The 26,026-nt window shown below is 48.3% G+C and overlaps 1 long non-coding RNA gene across 3 annotated transcripts in view; it reads left to right on the forward strand.

Moving 5' to 3' along the window:
• Window positions 1-1,668: 1,668 nt before the first annotated feature.
• LOC118676952 overlaps window positions 1,669-26,026 on the forward strand; it is a 29,000-nt gene continuing 4,642 nt past the window's right edge. The window contains exons 1-2 of one of the 3 annotated variants that reach the window (XR_004974266.1): window positions 1,669-1,763; window positions 10,287-10,393. This is a non-coding gene — a long non-coding RNA (uncharacterized LOC118676952). Of the gene's footprint in view, window positions 1,764-6,641; window positions 6,817-9,374; window positions 9,430-10,286; window positions 10,394-26,026 lie in introns of those variants that run through there. The other 2 variants (XR_004974268.1, XR_004974267.1) reach the window with 2 other exon arrangements.

Here is a 26,026-nt window from a genome sequence, read left to right on the forward strand (position 1 = left end):
GTCTTTCATTGTATTATGTTCATGTCACAGGTTTCTACACATTAATTTCATGACCCACGTGCATCCCTCAGAACACAGTGTTCGCCCACGGTGGTTGCTTTCTCTGCGGCTGTTTGCATAAGCATCTGTGAGAGAGGCTATGACGGGGCCAAAGTTCTGCCATGGGAAGCTGCTTTGGGGGATATTGATTTTAAGCTGTTTATTAAGAAACAAAAGGCTCAGAAAGAACCTTTGACCGCCCCCTCCCCCTTTCCTACCCAAGAGATTCAGACAGAGAAACTTGCTTGAGGAAGTAGACCTTCAGATGCTCCAGTGGCCTAATTTGAATTGTGTGGTACACAGAAGGCTTCAGGCGGGTGCCTGGTAGCTACACACTCCCCGTGCCTCACTGTTTCTGAGTCTCCCAACAGGGATTTTCCTACCAAGTGTGTTCAGCTGTTCCTGGGCTCCCTGTAAATTGCCCATTTTCACCTCTGAAATCTGATACCCTGCACCCCACTCTCTCCTTTGTCCAAAATGTCTTGTATACTCAATGTTGCCTCACTGTCTTTGGACTTTTCATGCATTTATCATCTCTATGTGAACTTCCCAGGCTCATGTATTAAACTGATTTTCTCCTGTTAATCCATCTCTGTTAATTTGCTTATTGGCCCAGCTGGAAGAACTTAGACGGTGGGAGGAAACGTATTAATACATTTTAGTCCGCACAACTAGAACTATCACAATTCCTTTTAGAGTTAAATTATGGTCAGGAAGCTACAAGTAGCCTCACTTTGTGTGTCTAAGCTTCCGGTCCCTGCTCAGCCTTCCTCCTTCTCTTTACACCCCTGCCCTTCACCTTCCTTCTTCCTCACACACATAATCTCACACTCCCCCTGGAGAATGGACTTGGGTCACGGGTTCAATGAGTGGCAGCCTGGATGGGCATGTATCCTCCATCACGAAACGGGCACATGCCCCCTCTCCTCCCTGAGGCCCCGTTTCCCAGGGAGAATTCAGCTGGGAGTGAAGAGATGGCTGCAGACCGCACCTACAAGCACACTGAGCGCCCAGCCCACGCCTCCGCAGAAAGCTCTGGAGCACTGCGTGGGAGCTGCTAACGTTGCCCACAGAAGGGAAGGTTTGTTCTTTGTTGAGTTTGTTTTGAATGAAGAACATAAACAATACACACCCACCACTCCTTCCTGGCAACTGTGCGGAGCTTGCTGGCAGTCATGGTGGAAGTTTGGAGTACCCACATTTTTCCTGAACACGGCTGGGTCCAAGTGCTGGCTGTGGCCACCCAATGGATTAAGTCTGGTTGATTGCCAGCAGCAAATAGTACTCCTATGGCTTTGCTCATAGTTAATCAGTGAATGAGAGTGTTTGTTTGTTTTAGCTGAGACAGTTGTGTTTCCCTATTAAAAATTAAGATCTTTGTTTTCACAAAACCCCCCAAATCTCACAAAGTTATTGGAGCCATGGGTGTCCCACCACCTTGGCCAATGTGTGTGCTGGGGAGGGGAGGGATGCAGGAAGGAGTGCATACGGGGAGGAGGGGCAGGGACATCCCTACCCTCAGGTTCCTGAGAAAAGAATTTGCCATGAAGAAGCCGCAGGCCAGCTCTGCCTCCTGCCAGCCAGGGTTGTGTCTCCCCATGCTTCACAGACTCACTCCTTTCAAGCTGTGCAAGCACCTGAGAGCTCTGGGAGGCGGCACGGCTTTGCTCAAGGTCTTATCCAGTCCCAGGCACGGCAAGTTCTCCATCACTTTTACTTGCTAAGTGAGTGAGTGGTTAAATGAATGACTGCTTTCTGGGTTAAATAAATTTTTGATAGCTTCAAATGTGTTTTGGAAACACATTTAGTGTGTGTGTGTGTGTGTGCTTGTATGTATGGGCACATGTATCCAAAAGGAGCTAAAATAATCTAGCTAGCATATTAAATATGTTAAATATTATTTATTGTTGGTCTGTATTTTATGTTTTTCATGTATTACTTCTGTTAACTGAAGAAAATTAGCTTCATTTTGAAAAGGAAACAAAACATGTAACTCTAAATAAACCAAAACAGCATCAATCATCATCACTAGAGCAATTGCAGGGTAAAAGGAAACTCCGAGTGGGTGCTGTGTGGCAGACTTCTGAGTCTTAGGTGCGTTGCCTCATGTCATTCTCATGAGCGCACTATCAAGTAGGAAATGTTGTTAACCTCTTTTATAGAAAGGAAATTCATTACTGCACATGATTTACGTCCTCTAGCAGTGTGCATATTGCAAAGATAAACAAAGGAACACAGCGTGCAATTTACAACCCATTTCTGGCAGTGGTGTGTAACCGACAGCCGGCACTGCTGAAGGTCACCTGAAGGACAACTGCCGGCCTCCTTGGGTTTGAGAGAAATAGAGAGATATCTAAGTGAGATGTCAAAGTTTCTGGCACTGTGCCTGGCTCATTGACATCATTAATAAATGATAGTTCTCCCCTTCCACCCTTAGCCCAGTCCTCCCATGTCATTTCCTCCTCTTCCCCCGCCCCCCAGCTTTCTCAGAGACCCTTCAGGGGTGAGTGGTAACGTCTCAGGCCTGAACTGCAGCATCTGGAAACACAGATAAGCAGTTTGTGACCCAAGAACAGGTCTGCACTAGGTGTTCTATAAACATTACATCATTCAGTCAGTCAGCCCACTGACTGCCCCTCCAGTGACAACCGTATCGACCCCATTTGCCAACACCGGGGCTTTAATCAGTTTCCCTAGTGCACTTTTCCTGGCTTACTCGCCTGTCTCAACAGGAAGGGGTGGCAGCACGCACATTATTTTGCCGTTGTTTCACTAGAAGCTTCCAAAGGGCACATGCGTTCATTGTTGTTGTGAGTGTAATATAGTCTTGGATGTTGATGAGTTTTTGTAATACAATAATATATTTTGGTGTTCTGAGCCAGTTTTTCAGCTGTCCATTGTCCTTCCAATTAACTTCACATTGGACCCATACCGAGCTTGCACTTGTATAAAAGTTCCTATTATTCATAGCTCTGGCTAGATAATGAGAAAAAAAAAAAGTTCTTAAAAACAAAAATGCAGCTGGATTTTTGGAATTATTGAAGCATTATTATGATGTGTAAGCTTAGTTCTCAGTATCTGAGCCTCAAATGCTGATGATTTTCTGCACAACTAATCCTGCCTAATGCTGTCTTCTACATTCAATTAGTACCGTGTTCTGGACGCTTCACAGTGAAGCACAGTCTGATTTTCATCCAGCCATTTGGGAAGCAGATGCTCTTGTAAAAGACCAACTATACCTCTTCCCGTCCTTAATGGATCGGGTGCCCGCCTGCAGCGGGGAAATTTGCAGACGTCTGAAGCGCACACAGGTCCCCTGTCTTTGTTCAGACGTCCCTAATGAGGCTTCTCACCCGAGGGGGCAGTCCACTCCGCGTCTTGTGATCACAGTCAACTCCGGGGAAAACAAGGAAGCCTCCTGAGTTACTGCTAAAAGCAGGTTTTATACTCTCTGGGTGTTTTTTCCAAGTTCTTTATAGCTTTTAAAGGTGATTATCTTTTTCATCAGGGAAGAACCACTGCAAAGGAATGCAATCCTTGTGATGCCCAAGGCCACAGGGTTTCTCTGGCTGGAAGGAAAGTACGGCTCACAAGGCAGAGAGGCAGCCTGGGATTCTTGCTGCCAGGGACAGGGAGGGAAGGAGAACGGAGCCAGGGCTCCAGCGCTGCCCTCAGGGAGGCGGCCGCCATTTGAACTGACGCTTCTGCAGGTCCCCTGCCGGGAAGGAGCAGGAAGTGCTAATGGATGTAATGAACCGAGACTCCCAAGGAAGCCTGATTGAGCAAGCAGTACCACTGCCCAGTCATTTAAAACAGAACAAGGAAAACACTTGGGAAGAGAAACACATTGGGGTCATTTGGGGCCCAGGAGATGGGCTGCAGCCCCTGAAATCAAGGGCTAGTCATCAGCCCTTTGCCCGGAAAGAAGTTGTTTTGTGTATGTCTAGCGCGGAGACTAGATGTGGGCGATGAGCTCCAAACAGGAGTCTTGCACCGGCTTTCGGGAGGGGCCTGGGGTGGTGAGAATAGCTAACAGATGTAGCCTGTAATGGAGGGGAGCACAGAGAGCCTGGGCTGCTGGACGTGTCCTCCCACCTGTGTCCTCCCACCTGGACCACCTCATCCTTGTCTGCACTCACCTGGGCGCCCACGTCCACCACTGTGTATTAGAGTCCTATGGCTGCTGCCCCAGACTGAGGGGCTTCAAACAAAACACATTTATTCTCTGACAGTTCTGGACGTAATGAGTCCAAAACGCGTCTTATTTGGCTAAAATCAGGGCGTCGTCAGGGCTGGGTCCCTTCTGCAGACCGAGGGAGAATCCAGTTCCTTGTGTTTCAGCTGCAAAAAGCTGCCTCCAGACCTGGGCCCATGCTCCTTCCTCCGTCTTCAAAGTCAGCATTAGAGCATCTTCAAACCTGTCTCGGCCCTTGCTGCCCCTGCCTTTTCCCATAAGGACCCTGGTAATTGCATTGGACCCATCAGAGTAACCCAGGACAAGCTCCCCATTTAAAAATCCTTAACCTCGGCCTGGCTGGGTAGCTTTGTTGGTTGTGGGTTTGTTCTCTGGTCAGGGCACATATAAGAAGAAACCAATCCTATATAATAAAGAAGTAATATGCAAGTTAACCCTCACAAGATGGCTGCCTACAACCAGTCCGGCAGAGGGGTTAGTGAGGAACGACCAAATGACTGAACAAACAGGCCAGCTGAGGGGGCAGTTGGGAGCGACCAGGCCGGCAGGGGGAAAGTTAGGGGCGACCAGGCAGGCAGGTAGATGAGCGATTAGGAGCCAGCAGTCCAGGATTGTGAGAGGGATGTCCGACTGCCGGTTTAGGCCCGATCCCAGGGATCAGGCCTAAATCGGCAGTCAGACATCCCTCAAGGGGTCCTGGATTAGAGAGGGTGCAGGCTGGGCTGAGGGGACACCGTCCCCCCCCTCACCCTGTGCACAAATTTCGTGCACCAGGCCTCTAGTGAATATATAAATGAGTGGGACAACAAATTGATGTTTCTCTCTCTCAAACCAATAAAAATAAAAATTTAAAAATAAATAATAGCCTTAATCTCATCTGCCAAGTCCTTTTGCCATGTAAGGCAACATATTTACAGGTTCCTGGGGTTAGGACTGGGTGTTTAAGGAGAGCCATCATTCTGCCTACCACATCCCCTACAGTCTAATCTCAGCATCCAGCGGGGCAGAAATGCCAGGCTGCCTCAGGAGCAAACAGCTCAGGAGTCAGGGTGACGTTGAGCCAGGGCACTGGGAGCTGGCGGTGCTCTTTACCAGTTAGATTGAGTAGCATTTCTTTACTCCACTACTTTATCCCCTGGTCTCATCTGGCTAACTGTCTCCCTGGTTCCTGAGCTGCAGCTCTGGGACAGCCTGGCCCTCTGGGTAGACACATTCACCTGGAGCTTGGACCCTCTCTGCCCACACCCATGAGTCCAGGTCCCCCGAGGCATAATTCTTCTCTGTTATACCTCAAGCTTGGCTCCCTACCTGGGGCTCCACACATGTAGAGTTAAAAAATTATTTCCCCCACCCACGCTTCCTCACTCACTTGCTAGAAGAAGCCCTTGAATCACCATGACAACGAGGAGCATTTGAGTCCTAGCATAACCTGTCAGAAATTAAAATCCATTTTTCAATGAGAACAGCATTTAAAATCATGGAGAGAAATCACTGAAATTGCACCATGCTCAAGGTACATTACAGGTCTGTTGGATGACTGAGAACTGACCTTTCCCTTGAACTTTATTTCCATGGCAAAAATGCTACTGAACAGCAAGCATTCATCAGCCGTCCCTGTCTGACTGATAGCGTTCCAGCTACTCTGCTGAACATTTCACTGCATTGCCTAGTCCACACAAATGCCTCCATCACCACTCCTCCCTAGGAGTTCTATTATCTCAATGGTAGCTTCAGTTCTCTTGCTATGCTGGGCAGACTCTGCACGTGCCTCTTTGCCTGATGGAAAGAATTTACAATATTGAATCTCAATGGAAGGTTAATGGGAAGAGCCAGGAAATACAACGAATGGGCAAGCTGTTAAACTTGATGCAGTCTGTACAGCAGGTGAGGGAGGCATCCAGAGGTGTGTGGAATCTGGGCTCAAGATCAGACCTTCCTGAATTTTTATCTGAATTCTGTCATTTCCAACTGTGTGACTTGGGCAAGTATAACTTTAACCTCCTCACATCTAGCTTCCTTGTCTTTAAGTGGGAGATAAAAATAGTACATTTCCAACCCCATCTTCCTGGCCTGCCTGAAACTAGAAGTTGAGTTTACCAGACACGTGCTTTCCCATTCTCCTTTGCAGATAGAAATGAAGTCTGCCGGGGAAGTTGGGAATGTAATTTCCTCGATCATAAAAGGCATGGGAGGAGCCCTGGCCACTGTGGCTCAGTTGGTTGGATCTTCGTTAGTCCCATGCACCAAAAGGTTGCTGGTTGATTCTTGGTCAGGGCACATGCCCAGGTTGTGGGCTTGATCTCTGGTAGGGGGCGTGCTGGAGACAGCCGATCCATGTTCCACTCTCACATCAATGCTTCTCTTTTTCTCTCCCTTCCACTGTCTCTAAAAATCAATTTTAGAAAAGGCAGAGGATGAGATTCCTCTTTCCGCTTTGGGTGTTGCCATGTGAGAATGCGATGTTTGGGACTGCCATAACCATGTCACCATGACAGGAAGGCCAGAAGAAGGTGGAGGTGCTCCCTGACACCCTGCATCGCTGACTGCCCAACTAACTCTGGGACTGCTCGCCTCTCTGCTGGGTATGTCGAATGAACTCAAAGAGTCTGGCGACCTTGGCTAGAAGTCAATGATAAAGATTTATTTGAGGTTCTTAGAGTTTGCAAACTGGAAACACATCTAGGCAATATCCAGAGTGTTCTGAAGAAGAAAGACAAGCTAAGAGTTCTTGGAGTAAAAAGTACATCCTTGAGAAGAATCAGTCCTGCATTCGTAGCTTCTGGATTGTTCTGAGGTCATCTCTAGATGACTGGTGGTCTGAATACATGAGCATCCTTTCCTCCGTCTTTCAGTGGCTAATCAGAGGGTTGTCTGGAGGTCTGATGTATATGCAGGCATTGATGCAGGCCTGGAAGAGTCAAAGGTTAAGTTCCCAGGCTAGTTAAAACAAGAATAGAATTCTTTCCAATTCTGGGTATTTATCTTGAAGAAATCCAAAATACTAATTTGAAAAGACATATACACCCCTATGTTCATTGCAGCATTATTTACAAGATATGGAAGTAGCCTCAGTTTCCATTGATAGATGAATAGATACAGAAGAAATGGATGATGGGAAACCATAAAAATCTTAGAAAAATCCATAGTCAGCAAAATATCACACATATCTCGTAGTAATATGTTTACCAATGCATCTCCTAGCACAATGGAAACTAAGGAGAAAATAAACAATGGGAATACATCAAAATAAAAAGCTTCCGTACAGCAAAAGAAACCATCAACATAATAACAAGAAAGCCACTGCATGGGAGAAAATGTTTGTCAATGTTACTTATGATAAGGATTTAATTTCCAAAATCTATAGGGAACTCATACAACTTAACAAAAGGAAGATAAACAATCCAATCAAAAAATGGGCTAAGGACCTAAATAGACACTTCTCAAAAGTGGACACACAGAAGGCCAAGAGGCATATGAAAAAATGCTCAAAGTCACTAATCATCCGAGAGATGCAAATCAAAACGACAATGAGATATCACTTCACACCTGTCAGAATGGCTATCATCAGCAAATCAATAAACGACAAGTGTTGGCAAAAATGTGGAGAAAAGGGAACTCTTGGGCACTGCTGGTGGGAATGCAGACTGGTGCAGCCTTTGTGGAAAATAGTATGGAGTTTCCTCAAAAAATTAAAAATGATCCTAACTGGTTTGGCTCAGTGGATAGAGTGTCGGCCTGTGGACTGAAGGGTCCCAGGTTCGATTCTGGTCAAGGGCATGTACCTTGGTTGTGGGCACATCCCTAGTAATGGGTATGCAGGAGGCAGCTGATCAATGTTTTCCTCTCATTGATGTTTTTAACTTTCTATCCCTCTCCCTTCATCTCTGTAAAAAAATCAATAAAATATATATATTTTTTAAATTAAAAATGGAACTCCCATTTGACCCAGTGATTCCACTTTTAGGAATATAGTCCAATAAATCTGAAACACTAATTAGAAATAATATATGCACACCTATGTTCATAGCAGCACAATTTACAATAGCTAAGAAACGGCCTAAGTGCCTATCAGTAGATGAGTGGATTAAAAAACTGTGGCACATCTACACAGTGGAATACTACACTGCTATGAAAAAGAAAGAACTCTAACCATTTGCAACAGCATGGACGGACCTGGGGAGCATTATGCTAAGTGAAATAAGCCAGTCAGAGAAAGATAAGTATCACATGATCTCACTCATTTGTGTAACATAATGAACAATATAAACTGATGAACAAAAATAGATTCAGAGACATAGAAGCATTAAACAGACCATCAAACCCCAGAAGGAAGGCAGGGGAGGTTGGGTGTGTGTGTGTGTGTGTGTGTGGGGGGGGGTGTAAAAGATCAACCAAAGAATTTGTATGCATATAAGCAGAACCAATGGACAGAGACAACAGGGGTGGGAAGGCCAGGCCTAGGATGTGGGGGTGGGCTAGCAGAGGTCAATGGGGGAAAAAAGGGAACATATGTAATACTTTCAACAATAAAGAATTTTTAAAAAATAAATTAATTAATTTAAAAGAAAAAGAAGTGAATGAAATCTTGCCATTTGTGACAAAATGAATTGTTGCTAAATGAAATAAGTCAGGGTATTATGCTAAATGAAATAAGTCAGATGGACATAGACAAATACTGTGTCATTTCACTTATAAGTGGAATCTAAAACATAAAATAAATGAAACAGGAACAAACTAATAGATACAGAGAACAAATAGATGGTTGTCAGATGGAGGGGGAGTTAGGGGGATGGATAAAAAAGGTGAAAGGAATTAAGAAGTACAAAAAAGGTGAAAGGGGTTAAGAAGTACAAATTAGCAGTTATAAAAAGTAGTCATGGAGATGTGAAGTACAGCATAGTCAATAACCTACACCAGCTGTGGGCAAACTACGGCCCGCGGGCCGGATCCGGCCTGTTTGAAATGAATAAAACTAAAAAAAAAAAAGACCGTACCCTTTTATGTAATGATGTTTACTTTGAATTTATATTAGTTCACACAAACACTCCATCCATGCTTTTGTTCCGGCTCTCCGGTCCAGTTTAAGAACCCATTGTGGCCCTCGAGTCAAAGAATTTGCCCACCCCTGACTACACTAATAAAAGAGAAAAATGCAAATTGACTGTACCTTCATGACGCCCACCAGCCAATCAGAAGTGAGTATGTAAATTAACCAAACAAATATGGTGGGTTAATTTGCATGCACAGGCACCGAGCAGCCGGGGGTGGGGCGGAGCGGGATGCTTGTGTCATCACCATGGTGACGACATAGGCGTTCTACACTACCCCAGCTGCTCTGGGCCTCTGGGAAGTGTGGGAAGGTGGAAAGGCAGCTTCGAGCATGAACGAAGACAGAAAGGTGGCTCCAGCCGGAGCGAAGGCAGTGCCAGCAGCCAGGTGAAAGAAGGCCCATTCTTGCACAAATCTTCGTGCATCAGGCCTCTAGAATTGTAATAACCTTGTATGGTGCCAGGCAGTATTAGATTTATTAGTGGGATCACTTCGTGAGGTATATAAATGTCCAATCACTATGTTACACACTTGAAACTAATATAATATTGTATATCAGCTGTAATTGAAAACAATTTTTTTTAAAAATTAGAAGCATCCCTCATGCCTCAACCTATTTCATTTTTTTAAGTAATTTAGCAACTTGACCATTGTGATCTCATTCTATTTTTTCACTCTATTCCTCAGGTCAGATGATTCAGTGACTCTGTGGTTTAGGCTATTGTCAGCTGAGTAATTAGATTTTTGCAACTTAAAGCATTCTAAAACTGATACAGTCTTCTGTCTTGAGCTTAGCCCTTTGCCAACCTGCAGTATGGAAGCTGGAGGGGTAGTAGAAAGGTCCACCATCGGCTGGGTCCTCAGTTTCGGTGCTGCCTCTTTCCCATTGTGGCACATGCAAGAGTTATAATATTTGTACAACATGGAGGCTGGGCCAGTCTCCTTCTGGCACATCTCCCACTGCCCCCTGGGCAAGTGACACTAATGCTCATTCTTGTTCCAGGCTCCAGCCCAGGATCCCACATTCCACTTAGTGGTCCTGTCTCTTTGGTCTCCTTCAATCTGTGACAGCTCCTGTCTTTACACGTCTTTCATGACCTTGACACTTCAGTAAGTACTGTTCAGTTATTTTTGTAGGATATTTCACAGATTGGGTTTGTTGGATGTTTTCTTATGGCTAGATTGACATGATGCATTTTTATCAAGAATGTGAAGAATGCCATGTGCCCATATCAGTCTATCATATGTGGGGGTACGTGATGTTAGTATGCCTTATCACTGGTGATGTTGACCTTGATCATTTGTTAGAGTGGTGGCTGCTGGGTTTTCCCACTGTAAAGTGATTATTTGTCCCCTTGGCAATTGATAAGCGTCTTGGTAGAGATTGACACTAACCTCCTTCAAATAACCTGTTCAAACTTCTGCCCACTAATTTTAGCGCCCACTTGTGGATCTTAGCTATGGTGTTCTAAAGATGAATTGTATCCTCATTCCCTCATTTATTAATTGTAATTCTTCTGTAAAGAATATCTGCCCCTTCTCCCCTATTACTGCTATTTATATCAGTATTGACTTAAGGATATTTCTTTTATTCTTTGAATTATAATTCAATACTATCATTATTTTGCTGCTCAAATCATTCCAGCTCTGGCCATTGGGGACCCTTTCAGGTTAGCTCATTTGACACACCAAAAGCTCCAGATTTATCCTGGATTTGTCTTGCTTTGATCCTATAATCATCCACTTTTCCAAAAGGGCCCTAGTCCCTCTTATTGGAGAAGGGTATTTAGGAAGCAAGTTCTTCATGCTAGGTGGCCTTCTATGTCATTGTAAGATAGTTGAGAATCAAAGTGTGATTCCAATTCAGAGATGAGAAGTATAGAAATTAGTGAGGTTATAGGATTGCCCAACGTTACCCAGGTCACAAGTGGCAGAAAAAGTTCAAACCAGGGCACAGCCTGCACTCTGGACCTTCCACTAGTGTGAATGCCTCATTTATTATAAACTAGTGACCTGGTGTATGGATTCATGCACATTGAAAGGAAATTAATTAGAAGGTGGCCGTCAGGGTGGGACTGGGCAAGAGGGGCTGAACACGCCCTGGAGCCAACCTCCTATGGTCTGCAGAGCGAGCTGGGTCCCTCTGGCAGGTGGGATCCCTCGGCCTGGCCTGTGGGGATTAGGCAAAACTGGCTCTCCAACATTCCCCGAGGGCTCCCGGAGTGCAAGAGAGCACTCTGCAAAGTTGCTGTCGTACAGAGTGTGGAACACAAATGAAAGTGTGCCCCAGCAACAATATAACCCATGGCTGAAGGTGGAATCTTGTGGCCCTTGAGGAATTGGGCTCCCTCCTCTCTGATTTCTGGGTGTGTCACCCAAGAACCTCCACTGCCAAGTCACTGCAACTCTGCAGCTCCTGCATTGAGCATCTGCCTGCTGGTAGTCAGTGTGTGTCATAGCGACCAGTTGGATGGTTGGACACTTAGCATATTGGCCTTTTATATAGAATGACAGGAATCATTACTTCGCAGAAAAAATGCAGATGCCAAATAAATGTGACTTCTGGTTGATAGAATGTCAAATAAAATAGAATCATATATCAAAACAAACTTGGCATCTAATAAATACTTTTGGATCTATTTTGTTCAGTGAATCATCATTACCATTAAATAGTTCTTGATCTCTATCTCTAGTAATAAACTATCCCTACTGTTCAGTTGTACTTTCCTTTCCTTCTGGAACATGGTAGAACATATGTGAAAAAAAAAAATGTGAAAAACAGAAAAATAGAAACAATGGCAGGTTCATTTTCTGGGTCCCAGTGGTCTTGGCTGGAAAACTTGATGGCAGAAATTGACCCTCCCTTTGCCATGTTGCTTTAGTAAGCCAGGAAACCAAGGCTTGGGGATGTGAGCGGCTCACATTGGTGAGTGGTGAGCAGAGCAGAGTTTGCATTAAGATCCCCACCTGCCTTTGACCCTTATGATCTGGCCAATTACAGTTCCACGTAGGACGACGTACCCTAGAGGCACAGCCTGGGCAGGATCACAGGAGACTTCTCTGTACCTTGTGGTATTCTCTGACATTTGGTCATCGGTGAGGACCAATCCACACGGCTGGGTGTTAGGTCTGATCAAATAATTGAATGGATACCCTCTTCCCTGGGAACGGACCTTTAGTCTACTTCACCACCAACCTTCCCTTTCGCTTAGAACACCTTCCATTTGCTAAGACTATTACCTCTCCCCTCCGGACTTGTCCAGGATCCCGCCCAGAGAATTCCCCGCCGAAAAAGTCTGCCTAGAGCCCTTTAAAATCTCTGACTCCCCATCCCTGTGTGCTGGCACCATTTTGGGGCCCAGCCCATCTGGTGTGTAGGTAACCTAATAAATGTATAGGTCATCTTATCACTTCTGGCCTCGTGCGTTCCTCCTTCAGCGAACCTAACACTGGGGAGGAGACCTAACAATTCCACTCCCTTCCTGTTTTTCTGGGTCTAATCCTCAACACCAGAGCTGCCTCCTGCTTCAGGAGTGGCCAAGAATCGGGGACACACATAACTAGAGAGAGAAAACCATGGTGGCTGGGCTGAGTGAGATGGATCCAGAGGTAGGGGACCTGGTTTCCATGCCCAGTTTTGCATTAACAAGTTATTTACACCAGGCAACATCTTTCCTCTCTCTGAGCATCACTTACCTGGCCTTGAGATGATAGGTTTGGACTAGGTGACCTCTAAGACCCTATCCTGCTTCGAAATTCTTGGAAGCTTCAAATTTCCTCTCAGAGTTTCCCTACCAGGGCCTTGGGCCAGCCGGAGTCTCATTGGTAGAACTCTTGCGCCACCTAGTGGCCAACACAGAGGCCTCTTTCTTCCCTAGAATGACTTCCCACAGATCTGGGCTCCACTGAAGCAAGAGAACAAAGCCGGTTCAGCCTTTCCTTTGCTGGAGTGCGGCAAACTGCCAGACCTGGGAGAAGCACATGTTTCACTCACGTCCTAGAAAGATATTTTCTGTGAACACACTGCCACGTGCTATGGCAAAGGCCTGGTGTGGTGGGCATATGGCTACAAAGCTAGGCTCCCAATGTCAGGTACACCCAGTGAGGTGCCCAGGTGAATGCAATCAGGAGGAGGTGTGTTTGGGCTACTCCCTGCGTGCTAATCGGCTACCTGTTGGTCCTTAATGCTTTAAGCTGCTCCCCAGTTAACACTCATTAAGCATTGCTTGCTGGGCCATCCCCTGCTGTCAGACCCTCCTCCAGGCGTCTGAAGCGGAAAGAGAAGGAGGGACCCCTTGGGCCTCCTGCTGACCCTGGCGCAGTCCTTCATCGTTTGGAAGGTCCTCCTGGGTTTTCCTTTCCTTGAAATTCCCATTTCAACAAAGACCACTTCTGAGGCCTGCCTGACCCCCGTGTGAATCCCTGTGTCACCCCGGAGCCGTGGTACATTTTCCTACGCATCCTGGCATTTGCCAGGTGTTGCCACTGATCCCAGAATGGCAGCCCCTACCTGCTTGCTTATCACCTGCTCATGATGACTGCTGTTTTCCTGGGGCAGGAAGTTCCCTGACTGTGCTTTTATTTTCTCTATCCTGGGGAGGCAAGTACAGACAGCATTATTGGAGCCCATTGTACAGGCATGAAAAACAAGGTCAAAAACGGGTGAGGTGACTCTCCCCAGCTATCCAAACAGGGAGAGGCTGAGTTACAATAGAATGAAGGAGTTCTGAATCCCATTTCTCACTCCCTGGGGTGTTTCAGAATTTATTTTTTTATGATCTCAGTTAGGGGCCATTGGATAGTTACTTTTCACCACAGACACTATTGAAAACTATCAATTGCCTGTGCCTTAAATAGCTGTCTTTTTTTTTCTTTTTTTTTTCCGTGCCAAGCAAGACAATAGAGTCAGAGGGTGGAGAGCATGGGGCTGGGAAGCGGACAGCATGGGTTCTTTTGCGAAATGGCCACCACCACGGTGAGGCTTCAGGAAATTCCAACCACTGAGGCTTCCATTTCCTCGTCTGTGAAAGGAAGGGACTGTTAAATGTTCCTTGCCTTCCAACACTCCTTGTGTGTAAGGAAAGGGCATTTCTGATTTGTGAGTTTCAATACTGGTAACCACGATCTACCCAAATAAAACGATTCAGTGAGGATATCTTTGCTTAGTAATTATGTATCATTTACCTGGCCAGTCAGATCATTTAGGGGGGTTTATTACTTTATTGGTTTTTAACCTTTCTTTCTTTTCTCTCTTCCTTCCTTCCTTCCTTTTCTTTCTTTTCCTTCCTTCCTCGCTCCCTCCCTCCCTCTCTCCTTTTCTTTTTTCTTTTCTTTTCTTTTCTTTTCTTTTCTTTTCTTTTCTTTTCTTTTCTTTTCTTTTCTTTTCTTCCCTCTCCTCTCCTCTCCTCTCCTCTCCTCTCCTCTCCTCTCCTCTCCTCTCCTCTCCTCTCCTCTCCTCTCCTCTCCTCTCCTCTCCTCTCCTCTCCTCTCCTTTCCTTTCCTTTCTTTTCTTTTCTTTATTCTTTCTCTGAGTGACCTGGCTGGTCCTTTGGCACAGAACTTCATTCTCAGGTTAAAATTCCTTTAGGGCATGATGACAGGTAGGTTTCACCTTGAGTGCCCTTCAAACCAGTGAGCATTGGCTGTCAGGAGCTCGGTGTTAACGGTGTTCTAAGGCTCCACAGGAGTGATCGATGAGCCTTGTCTGCCGTGGGCATGGGCTGGGTACATGTGGAAGGGCAGGGTGGTATCTATGACTCAGCGAAGCATTAGCGAGGGGCCAGGGAAACCCTGCCATGCTTAAGGCACAGGGCGACTTACAGGCAGAGAGGAGGTGGGAATCCAGGCCTCCTCCCTTCGAGCTCAGCTGCCTCCCACCCAAGTCTTCCTCTTGTTGGGTGTCACAGCAATCGGGTGCTTAGAAGGGACTTTTTGATGATGGCGTTGATAAGATTAATGGCACGGAGGCACCAGGCTCTCTGCTGTGCACAACCCACAGATGTGTTTCTTGCTTCCTGTGGGACAGAAAGCCTCAACACTCGACAGGAGCTTGTCTGGGAGACTTTAATGAAGGCTCTAAAGCAGCGGTTCTCAACCTGTGGGTCGCGACCCCTTTGGCGGTCCAACCACCCTTTCACAGGGGTTGCCTAAGACCATCGGAAAACACATATATAATTACATATTGTTTTTGTGATTAATCACTATGCTTTAATTATGTTCAATTTGTAACAATGAAATTGGGGGTCACCACAACATGAGGAACTGTATTAAAGGGTCGTGGCATTAGGAAGGTGGAGAACCACTGCTCTAAAGACTCATGTCCCCACTAAAAGGGGCCTTTCTCCTCCCGGCCAGTTCCAAGAGAGACTTCTAACAGTTATGGCCGCACCACTGGCCCGCAGCAGCGGCAGAAGAGCCCCAGGCTGCAGTGGGAGGCCCACGAGAGGGGAGGGCAGGGGCCAAGGCCAGCCTGCTCGTCTCCACGGAGGAGCGTCTGCATGGACAGCGGGCCTTCTGCGTGGCTAAGGCACCGCCCGAGAGCTGCGTGGAGGCCCCGCCCAGGTGGGCTCGCTGTTCTGTGAAGGAACGTTCCGCGCTCCCCGGCTGGCAGCGAGTGCCGGCCCATCAGCCGCCCCTGACTGCACACCCAGGGCCCTGGCGGCTTTCTCACGGCGCCCCGGAGCTTCTGCCCCGAGCAGATGCCTGGGCTGCGCGTTCCCACCGAGCGGGCGTGCCTGCGGGGCTCCATCGGTCTCCCTCTCCTTCATCTGCAGGCAGCGCAGCCGCCCAGGGTGCGCAGGGCGCCCTTCCCCAGGCCCAGGAGGGAGAGCGCGGCTGGTGGAGCAGGCAGCCTGGGCCCTGGGCTGGCAGACCTGGCACCCACCCATGGCCCTGGAGCCTGAATGCCCCTCTGTCCTCAATGAAATAAAATCTACTCTTTCAAAAACCATCCGCGTTGCCAAAATCCTGGTGAAAGGAGTGCAGTTGACACGCTGCTAGGAAGGAATTCCTCAAGCTCCGTGGGCCGTGACCCCTCTCCAGGTAGGCCTGGCCTGGCTGAGCGTGAGGGGTTTCCCCAACACACTCGCCTCCCTCCGCAGGGGCGTGGCTCCTGGGACTACCCTCCTGTCCCCAAGGGTTCCACCACACCCTGCAGAAGAGGAGGGAACACGCACTCCATTGCTCAGGCTAAGCTGAGTCCCCTCTAGTTGAGCCATCCTTGCCCTGGGGACGGGATCAGGACATTTGTGTCAGCATTCCTGACCCAAGGCATCTTTCCAGGTTTCTGTGTCCACTGTCCCCATTTCGTGTTCAGATCCACATGCACTTCTCTGCATTTTATTATAGGAAGAGGCTGCTCCCTATCCTTAGACAAATCAGTGAGCAAACATGTAGTGAGTATCCAGTCTGTTCCAGGCACTGTGCCAGGCTCAGGGCCCCCATGGGTCCCCAAGAGGCTTTCATACCTGCAAACCCGCCGCCACAACACAGTACAAAAGGCTGTGCCACGTGAAAGGACGTATTGGGTTCAGGGGAGGGGCACAAAGTAGGAACCATTATTTCCCCCGAGGGGAGGCGCTGAAGGAGGCAGGGGAGCATCCCACCGCCTGGAGTTGCTTGGGGAATAGAAGTGGCAACACGGAGCTCCTCCACACGCCCTGAGATCCGCTTGCCAGGTCTCGGTCCTGGTGGTCACGGGCTGTCTGACTGCCCGGTCTGGTGGGGACCAGTGTCTGGGGAATGGATCCAGTTCTCCAAGCCCCCAGGGCATGGTCAGGACAACAGGACCCTAATTTCCCACAGTGGGAGCTCGTTTATCCATCAGAGAGTATAGCCGTCCAGAGAGAGGCCACAACCTTGCCCAGGAAATCCCTAACAGAGTTTTTTTTTCATTAAGAGTTATGTTTATCTAAGAAACACTCCAAGTTGGGGCAGAAAATCTATACTAATAAAAGGGTAATATGCTAATTAGACCCGGAGATCTTCCGGGAGACTGGACGTCCTTCTGGACAAAGCCATGGTGGCAGGGCTGAGACAGAGGTGGTTAGGGGTGAGCAGGCCAGCGGGGGCTGGGGGGAGTGGCAGTTGGGGGTGAGCAGGCTGGCAGGGGGGGATTGGGGGTGAGCAGGCGGGTGGGGGGGGCAGTGGGGGTGAGCAGGCCAGCGGGGGGTAGGGGCAGTTAGGGGCGATCAGGCCGGCAAGGGGGGGCATTTGGGGGCAAGCAGGTTGGCAGGGGTTGGGGCACTTGGGGGCGATCAGGCTGGCAGGCAGGTGAGCAATTAGGAGCCAGCGGTCCTGGATTGTGAGAGGGATGTCGGACTGCCCGTTTAGGCCCGATCCCCCTGTTGGCAGTCGGACATTCCCTGAGGGGTCCCAGATTGGAGAGGGTGCAGGCCAGGCTGAGGGACACCCCCTACCCCATGCACAAAGTTCGTGCACCAGACCACTAGTAAGTAAATAAAAGAAACAGAAGAAACATCTCACCCACGACCAGAGACCTGAACATTGCCCAGGGAATTGGGATAGTGAGCCACAAACTTGTGATATCTGGGGGGCGGCTCAGGACACTTCCAGTGCATACTTTCGGCCCACCCCACCGCATCATCATGACAGTTTGGGTTCTCCCAGCACCCATCTTCATCTTCAGGGTATTATAGCTCTTACTGATTGCACCGCCTATCCAGTAGAATCACAGTCATGGTTACATTATGTAGCATGTACATTACCATGGAAATGCTGTCTACATCATAGACCAGGGGTGGGCAAACTTTTTGACTCGAGGGCCACAATGGGTTCTTAAACTGGACCGGAGGGCCGGAACAAAAGCATGGATGGAGTGTTTGTGTGAACTAATATAAATTCAAAGTAAACATCATTACATAAAAGGGTACATAGTTTGCCCACGGCTGTCATAGACAATACCTTTCCGCTAAGATCCAAAGGCAGCTCCTTCCTTACCTTGCCAAGGTCACTGCTCAGGGTGGATACAGAGAAACCAAATTCTAATGTGAAATATGCCAATTGCTAGAGTTCAAGGAGCATGCTCCCCCTTTGCCACTTGTCATTTTGTTTCATTTACTTTTTCTCTTGCTGCATTTCTCTGCTCTCTGCAGGCTTTGGGAAGCCACACGTCTCTTAGTACCGGCTCTAACAGCGCTTAGAATTTACAAGCTTTGCACTTTGGAGAAACTTCATGCCCATTGGAGGCGCCTCTAAGTCAGTCTCTGCTGACGGCTCTCAGGTGCATTACTGTGCCCAGCTGACCCTCTCTTGGGGTCCCAGGAGCCCCAGCAAGGAGCTGCCAGCATGTTTACTGCTCCGAGCCCCGGTTCCTCTGGCCTTCCCCAGGCAGCAGCCGGAAGGAGGCAGCGCTTTGTCCACGATGCCCCATGCTGATCCCCCACCAGGTGCCATCTGCAGGGCATGACAAGAGGAACACAGGTGGTTGCACCTGAGTGGCAGCCAGGTAGAGCCAGGAGCAAACCTCCCTTTTGCTTTTACTGACTGAAAACCATGCTCCTGGCTGTGGGCTGCCATTAAGAGACAATTCCTGGGTTTAAAGCAGTTGCCTACCCATTGCCACAGGCTACTTTTAAGACATGCTTTTAGTTCTCAAGGAAGTTGCACTCACTAACCAATAACAATCCTGGAGGGAGAGTAGAAGGGAGGACTAAGGGCCGGAAACACTCATTCTGGGGAGGGGAGCTTCTGCAAAGTTGCAGCATCGCTTCCGGCTGTAATTTTCCGAACAAATGAAACAGTGAGCAGGTGGGATCCCCTCCCCTGGCGCAGGGATTGCTTTGCACTTTGGGGCTGTAGGGCTTCCTGGACCGCAGCTCAGAGCCTCCGTAGGTCAGGCCTTCTCGGGCACTCTACTGGCAGCTCTGGAACCCAAGGCTTCCCCCAGATGTCCAATAGCTCCTGTGCCCAAAGTCCAGCTTTAGGCTGTGTCACTGTATGGATCATAAACTACTCAGAAGAGTGGCCTTGTACCCACATGCCTTCAATAGGCAGCTACTTGGTACCCTCTCCCAACCCCTAGGGCAGACCAGCTCTAGGCACAAAAAATCCAACACAGTTGCTGTCATCACGGGGCTAATGTCCTTTGGAATGAGACAGACGATAAACAAAGAAGCACAGGAACACATAGGATAGCACCTGGTACCGGTGGTGCCATGAACAGCGTAAAGCAGGTGGGTGGACCCGAGCTGCTGTGGTTGGGGGTGGGGAGGTGGGTTCAGGAAAGGTCTCGAATGGGTTGCCATTGAGTAGGATCCTGACGGGAGAGCATTCAGAGGGAGCAGCAGGCGCTTAGAGGGACGAAGCCGGCCAAGAGCACGGTGGACACGGAGCACAGCTGCTATTGTGAAGTGCTTCCTGCATATGCAGCGGGGAGGCTGTGTACACTGTGTGGTCCGTGCACACAGAGTCTTCTTTCATTGTCACGGCAGCCCTGTGACACAGGCGCAGTTATTCCCCCATTTTATAGATGATGAAACAGAGGCTGAAGGCTGACCCAGTTGTTCCCACTGAGGCTGAGCCTGCGCCCAGTCTGATTCCAAACCGCCGAGCCCCTGATTCTAAGATCAGGTGCGCCGTGCTTCCCTCTCTGAGAGCGCCTGGGCCAGGCTTTGCGCAGAGGGCAGACGTGTCCAGGCTGCCGGATGCCCGGGAGGTGCGTGCTCACCATGCAGATTGCTTTCTTTGACATTGTTTTCTCTTTCTTACTTGGAAACGCTGTCCCACCAGACAAAGCAGCTTCCCAGGTGGCTTCCCCAGTCGGTGCTGCTTCACTGTGTTGTGAAGTCCCTGTGGTCACTGCCAGGATGCCCACGGATGCCACTCTGGCACTCAGTTTTATTGCGGGCTTCCTGCTGGTGCCAAAACGTTGCCCAGCTCTTCCAAGGACCTAGGATCTGGGACTCACCGTGGATGGGTCTCTCCATTCATATGTTGGCCATGAGATCAGAAATGACTCGCAAAGGAACCCCGTCTTGGGGAATGCCTCGCCCAGCAGAACAACATGGATGCAGTGCTGTGCGGCAGAAGGAACAGCCGTTGGGAATCCGTAAGTTTGCAGTTTTGCAGAGTCAGATAGAAAGAACAACAACAAAAAAGTCTGCGTGATCCTGAGCGAATAAGCCAAGAATCCTCCCTGAGCCTGAGTCCTCATCTGAAAAACGGAATAACCATGCCAACGCCTCTCCACCTTGTCAGCAGTGGTGACCGTCTACCTTCTCCCCCGGGAGGGCACAGATGAAGCACCTAGTCCGGAGCCCAGGTCCTGCCCCAGATGGTCACTATTCGTGTTCAAACAGGAGCTGTGGGTGCTGTGGGCTCTTCTCTGTCTTCCGGGGGGAGAGCAGGGTCACGCAGGTGTCATTTTAGGCAGAAGCAGCCTGGAAAGTACCCTGAGTCAAGATGAGGAGGAAATTATCTCAGTGAACACATTTCGGATTTAGAAAATCCCCAATGACCTAAAATACAGATATATGTGTGGGTGGCTGTGGGTGTGATGTGTGGCTAAGGTATAGATGTTGAGCCAATGCTTTTGAGATCAGACTGTGGCTCTGCCACTTACTTGCTGTGTTACCTTAAGGGACTTAATTGACCTCTCTGTACCTTTATTTCACCCTTTGGATAATAATAGCACTTACCCCAGGGTTACTGTGAGATTTAACAAGTAAATGTGCACACACACACACACACACACACCCCACAAACAGCAACGTGTAAGTGTGGGCTATTATTATAAGGAAAGGGCCAGGTAAGTGTTGCTGCTTGATACTGGTGTCTAAAAACAAATGAAAGAGAAGAGGAAAACAAAACAAAACAAAACAAGACAAACTCAAGGGTCTTCCAGCTGAAACCACTGGGCTGACGGGAAAACAGTCCCCGGCCATGAGAAACGGGATCCTGCTGGAAAAGCAACCCTACATGTGCCCAGGAGACGTGGCGCCGTGGCCGAGACACGCTGGATGGACGCCTGGCCCACGCGGAGGAGCCGCTGGCCTCTCTAGTCACCAGGAGCGGGAGGAGCGCGAAGGGCAGGCGGCATCGTCCTTCATTAATTCCCCGAGGGCCGCAGTGACCAGGGGGCTGCTGATGTGTGCATCCCGCCTTTCACTTGGAGAATGAGTGGTGAATGGGAATGCAGTGCACTGGAAACCGTGAAGAGCATTCCGGCTGCAGCGGGAGGCGAGAGGCTGGGATGCCTCTAAGGAAGGGAACACCCAGGAGGCTCCTTTCATCACGGAGAGAGGAGCGATCCTAACTCAACAGCAGCAGGGCTCCCTGTGGCTTTTCAAAATATTATCCTTTGGATCTGGTTGTCGCTCTGCTCGTACCCTGCTGAACAATGCCAGGTTTCATCCATATTTATATTCCTCCCAGCAGGGAGTGCGGTCCTGCCAGGCAGAGTCCAGGGGCCGGATCGGCGGGTGTCCCTGAGCTCACTGAGATGTGCAGCAGGAAGGGCTGCCCAGAGGAGGCCCCGAAGGTCCCCCACCAGGGCCAGGCTCGGGGCCCAGGCCAGTGGCTTCTCTAATTCTTCGAGGCTGACCTCGGGGTGACACACACTCTCCTTTGCTCTGCCTTGGACCCCCCTGAGGAGGAGCTTGAAACCGAGCCCGACCGTCTTCTCTGCAAGGTCAGCGTGTTTCAGAGGACCTTGCACAGACCTGGACCCACCCTTTTTCCCAGCTGGTCCTGCCAGATGGAAATGTAAAGGGCCTGGAACAATGCCTCACTGACAGAAAGCCTGCCAGGAGGGTGTACTGTTCTCCTCGCTGACCACCGGCAGACAGAGGCCACAGGACTTGGGGGACTCTGTCCCTTTGTGTTCCACACTGGACTACCTGAAAGCCATCGCTATACAAGTCCTCACACGAGGAGCCGAGGAGCCGTAGCATCTTGGATTGTGACTCACACCTCCATCCTTCCTATATCCCCATCTTCATCTTTGACCCACGTAGGTGGGTAACACCTCCTCCCGTTCTTACCCTCCCCCAGTGTGAGGAGGGGGCTGGGCCTAGACCTCTGGGGGGAATGAAGGTTACCCATAGGGCAGTGATGGCGAACCTTTTGAGCTTGGCGTGTCAGCATTTTGAAAAACCCTAACTTAACTCTGCTGCCGTGTCACATATAGAAATTTTTTGATATTTGCAACCATAGTAAAACAAAGATTTATATTTTTGATATTTATTTTATATATTTAAATGCCATTTAACAAAGAAAAATCAACCAAAAAAATGAGTTCGCGTGTCACCTCTGACATGCGTGATGAAAGGTTCGCCATCACTGCCATAGGCAGTATTAGTACTAGAGCAGTGGTTCTCAACCTTCCTAATGCCGCGGCCCTTTAATACAGCTCCTCATGCTGTGGTGACCCCCAATTTCATTGTTACAAATTGAACATAATTAAAGCATACTGATTAATCACAAAAACAATATATAATTATATATGTGTTTTCCAATGGTCATAGGCGACCCCTGTGAAAGGGTGGTTGGACCGCCAAAGGGGTCGTGACCCACAGGTTGAGAACCGCTGTACTAGATGATCAAGGCATATATCTAGACGGACTAGCTGCATCCAATGCTTTACAAATGAATATTAAAGCATTAATCACCACTGTACTCAGCAAGTGATGACCTGCTCCACAGTCCTTTTCTTTGCCACTATTTCTCGCCTCAGGGAAATGTGCAGGATGAGGGTCTTGGGGTAAGATAACCAACCCCAAACACTGCAAAGGCTGCCCGCTGACCTGTCACCCCAGTTAATCACCGTGACCTCAAGGGAACCAGTCACACAGCTCAGGCTCCCCAGGCTGTTTATTGTGCCGAGGTAGGTGCAAGTGACTTCTTCAAAGTGGAGGGAGGCCCTGCAGAAGCGGCCTCCTTCCCAGGTCAACATCCGCAGCAAGTTGGGGCACACTGGGCTGGCTCCATTCTCCCTTCCAAATAATAGGCCATTCAGTCCTGGGGAGAGGAGTGAGTCAGCCTCCTCAGGGCCATTCCGCAGCCCAGCCGCTGCCAGCCGGGCGGCCCACTTCAAACAGCCAATTAGTAGGAGCACCACAAGCCGACTTGAGCAAACCCAGGCCCCTCGGTCCGTGCGGGCACGAGAAGGGCACGTATGTCTGCATGAAAATGAAGCGGTCTCTCCTCCCAGGCGTTGTCCCACTCAGAGGAACGAGCTTGATGTCCCTCCAACCGTGGCCCCCCTCCACTTGCCCGATGAAGAATGATGTGAAGGCACGGGGCCCGTCTGCTGAGGGGGATGAGCCCGAGCTGCGTGAAAGACGTGGTGCTGCTTTTGCAAAGCACATCCGTCAACCTGTCTCCTAAGCAAAATGGAATTTTGCGCCCAGGCAAAGCCAGTAATTATTTCAAGTGACAATTGTATTAGATGCAGGAGGTAATGAGGAATGAAGATGCTGGGCCCACATATGCTTCCTGTTCTGGTGATGGTGGCACAGAAACGCATCGTGAAGCAGCCGGGGGATGGCAGCGGCCCCCCTCCACCCGCCACGGACTGGAGCAGAATTCGTCACAGCCCTGAGCCTCCCAGATGTGACAGGCCAGAGGGCCCAGTGCACCCTGGGTCCAGTCCTGCCCCGGGTGCTCAGTGACCCTTGCAGAAAATGGAAAACTACGAGGTTGTATGGTAGTTAGTGAAACGATAATTTAGAGGTAGTTTTTGGCTCTATTGCTGAAATGAAATAAGGAAACTCCAGGGACCTGGAGTATTTTTACTCAACATCTTCATTTTCTTATTTTAAATATATGTCTTTCTGCCCTGCTGGCGTGGCTCAGTGGTTGGGCGTCGACCTATGAACCAGAAGGTAACAGTTCGGTTCCTGGTCAGAGCACAGGTCTGGGTTGCAGGCTCGATCCCCAGTGGGGGGCATGCAGGAGGCAGCCGATCAATGATTCTCATCATTGATGTTTCTATCTCTCTCTCCCTCTCCCTTCCTCTATGAAATCAATTTAAAAAAATCATGTGTTTCTGGAATGGGAGGAAAGAAAATAGAGGGGTGGGAGACAGGGCGAGAGCAAGGACCACCTTGTCCTGGGAGGACTTTGACCAAACTGGGTTAGTGTGACCGAAAAGGTGGAGGCAGCCAATAGTGCTTTTGCACATACAGCACATTTGAGGTTTCTGCTTTGGTTGATGCCTCTCTTGTTGCCTGAAAAGTCTATCCCTAAAGCAAAAACTGACTTCAGGGAGTAATTGACAAATTCGTCATCAGAGTGGGAGATTTAGCACATTTTTCTTAGTAATTGATAGATCAAACAGCCATAATATTCAGCAAAGTTATAAAGGTTTTGAACAACATGATTAACAAGTTTGATGCACAGGACTTACATAGAACACTGCACTCAACCACTGGTGAATACACCGTTTCCGAAAATCACATTACACTTATGAAAACTGATGATACATTAGGTATGGCGCAAAGCAAATAAACATCTCAACAAATGTCAGACATCTGTATCATAAGACTGCATACAATTAAGTTAGAAATCAGTGAAAAGGATAAGTTAGAACCTCCATACATTCTGAAATTTAAAAGCATGTCACTTGAAAATCCAGAGACAGAAAGCTCGCAGTTGCCAGAGGCGGGGAGGAGAGAGGGCTGTGGAGTGACTGCGTAAGGGGCAGGGGTTTCCTTTTGGGGTGATGAAAATGTGCTGGAACTAGATAGAGGTGGTGGTTGCGCAATAAATTATACACTTCAATATGCTTACCTTTGTGTACGTGCACGTCACTCAATTTAAAAAGGCGTTCCTATCTCTGTGTATAAATCCTAATCTGTGGATACATGGGTATGTGGTTTGTGAAACTTTTTCAAGCTATACACTATGACCTAGGCCAGTGATGGCGAACCTATGACACGCATGTCAGAGGTGACACGCGAACTCATTTTTTTGGTTGATTTTTCTTTGTTAAATGGCATTTAAATATATAAAATAAATATCAAAAATATAAGTCTTTGTTTTACTATGGTTGCAAATATCAAAAAATTTCTATATGTGACACGGCAGCAGAGTTAAGTTAGGGTTTTTCAAAATGCTGACACGCCGAGTTCAAAAGGTTCGCCATCACTGGCCTAGGCACATTTCTATATCATATATGTGTATGTGCTTTCTATATTATGCCTCAATAAAGAGTTTAAATTAAAACACACACATACTTAACTCATAGGTCAACAAGAAAAGTCATACTGTAAGGTATAAAAAACAAGAACTACATGACACTACACTCAAAATTTATGATGTGCAGTGAATTCATTCAGATATCAGCCATGATAGAGGATGACGAGCTGTCCAAGGTGCACGTGAAAGTAAATGTACAGCTTTAAATGTTTATTTGGGGCGAGGGGGGTGGGGAGGAGGCTCAAAACTAATAAGCCAAGATTGAAACATAAGAAGGTAGAAATAAAATAGAATATCTTCAAATAAAGTAAAAAGGAGAAAATAATCTTAAAATAATGAAACAGATAATAGATACAATAAAGATGATCAACAAAATTAAAAGTTGTTTTTTTGAAGAGACTAATCCCTGGAAAGATTGAATAAGGAAATGATATATATACTAGAGGCCCGGTGCACAAAAATTTGTGCACTGGCGGGGGGTGGGGGGGTGTCCCTCAGCCCCACTTGTGCCCTCTCGCAGTCTGGGACCCCTCGGGAGATAATGAACTGCTGGCTTAGGCCCGCTCCCGGGTGGCAGAGGGCAGG

Source organism: Myotis myotis, unplaced genomic scaffold (assembly GCF_014108235.1).
Source record: "Myotis myotis isolate mMyoMyo1 unplaced genomic scaffold, mMyoMyo1.p scaffold_m19_p_2, whole genome shotgun sequence".
Taxonomy (NCBI): domain Eukaryota; kingdom Metazoa; phylum Chordata; class Mammalia; order Chiroptera; family Vespertilionidae; genus Myotis; species Myotis myotis.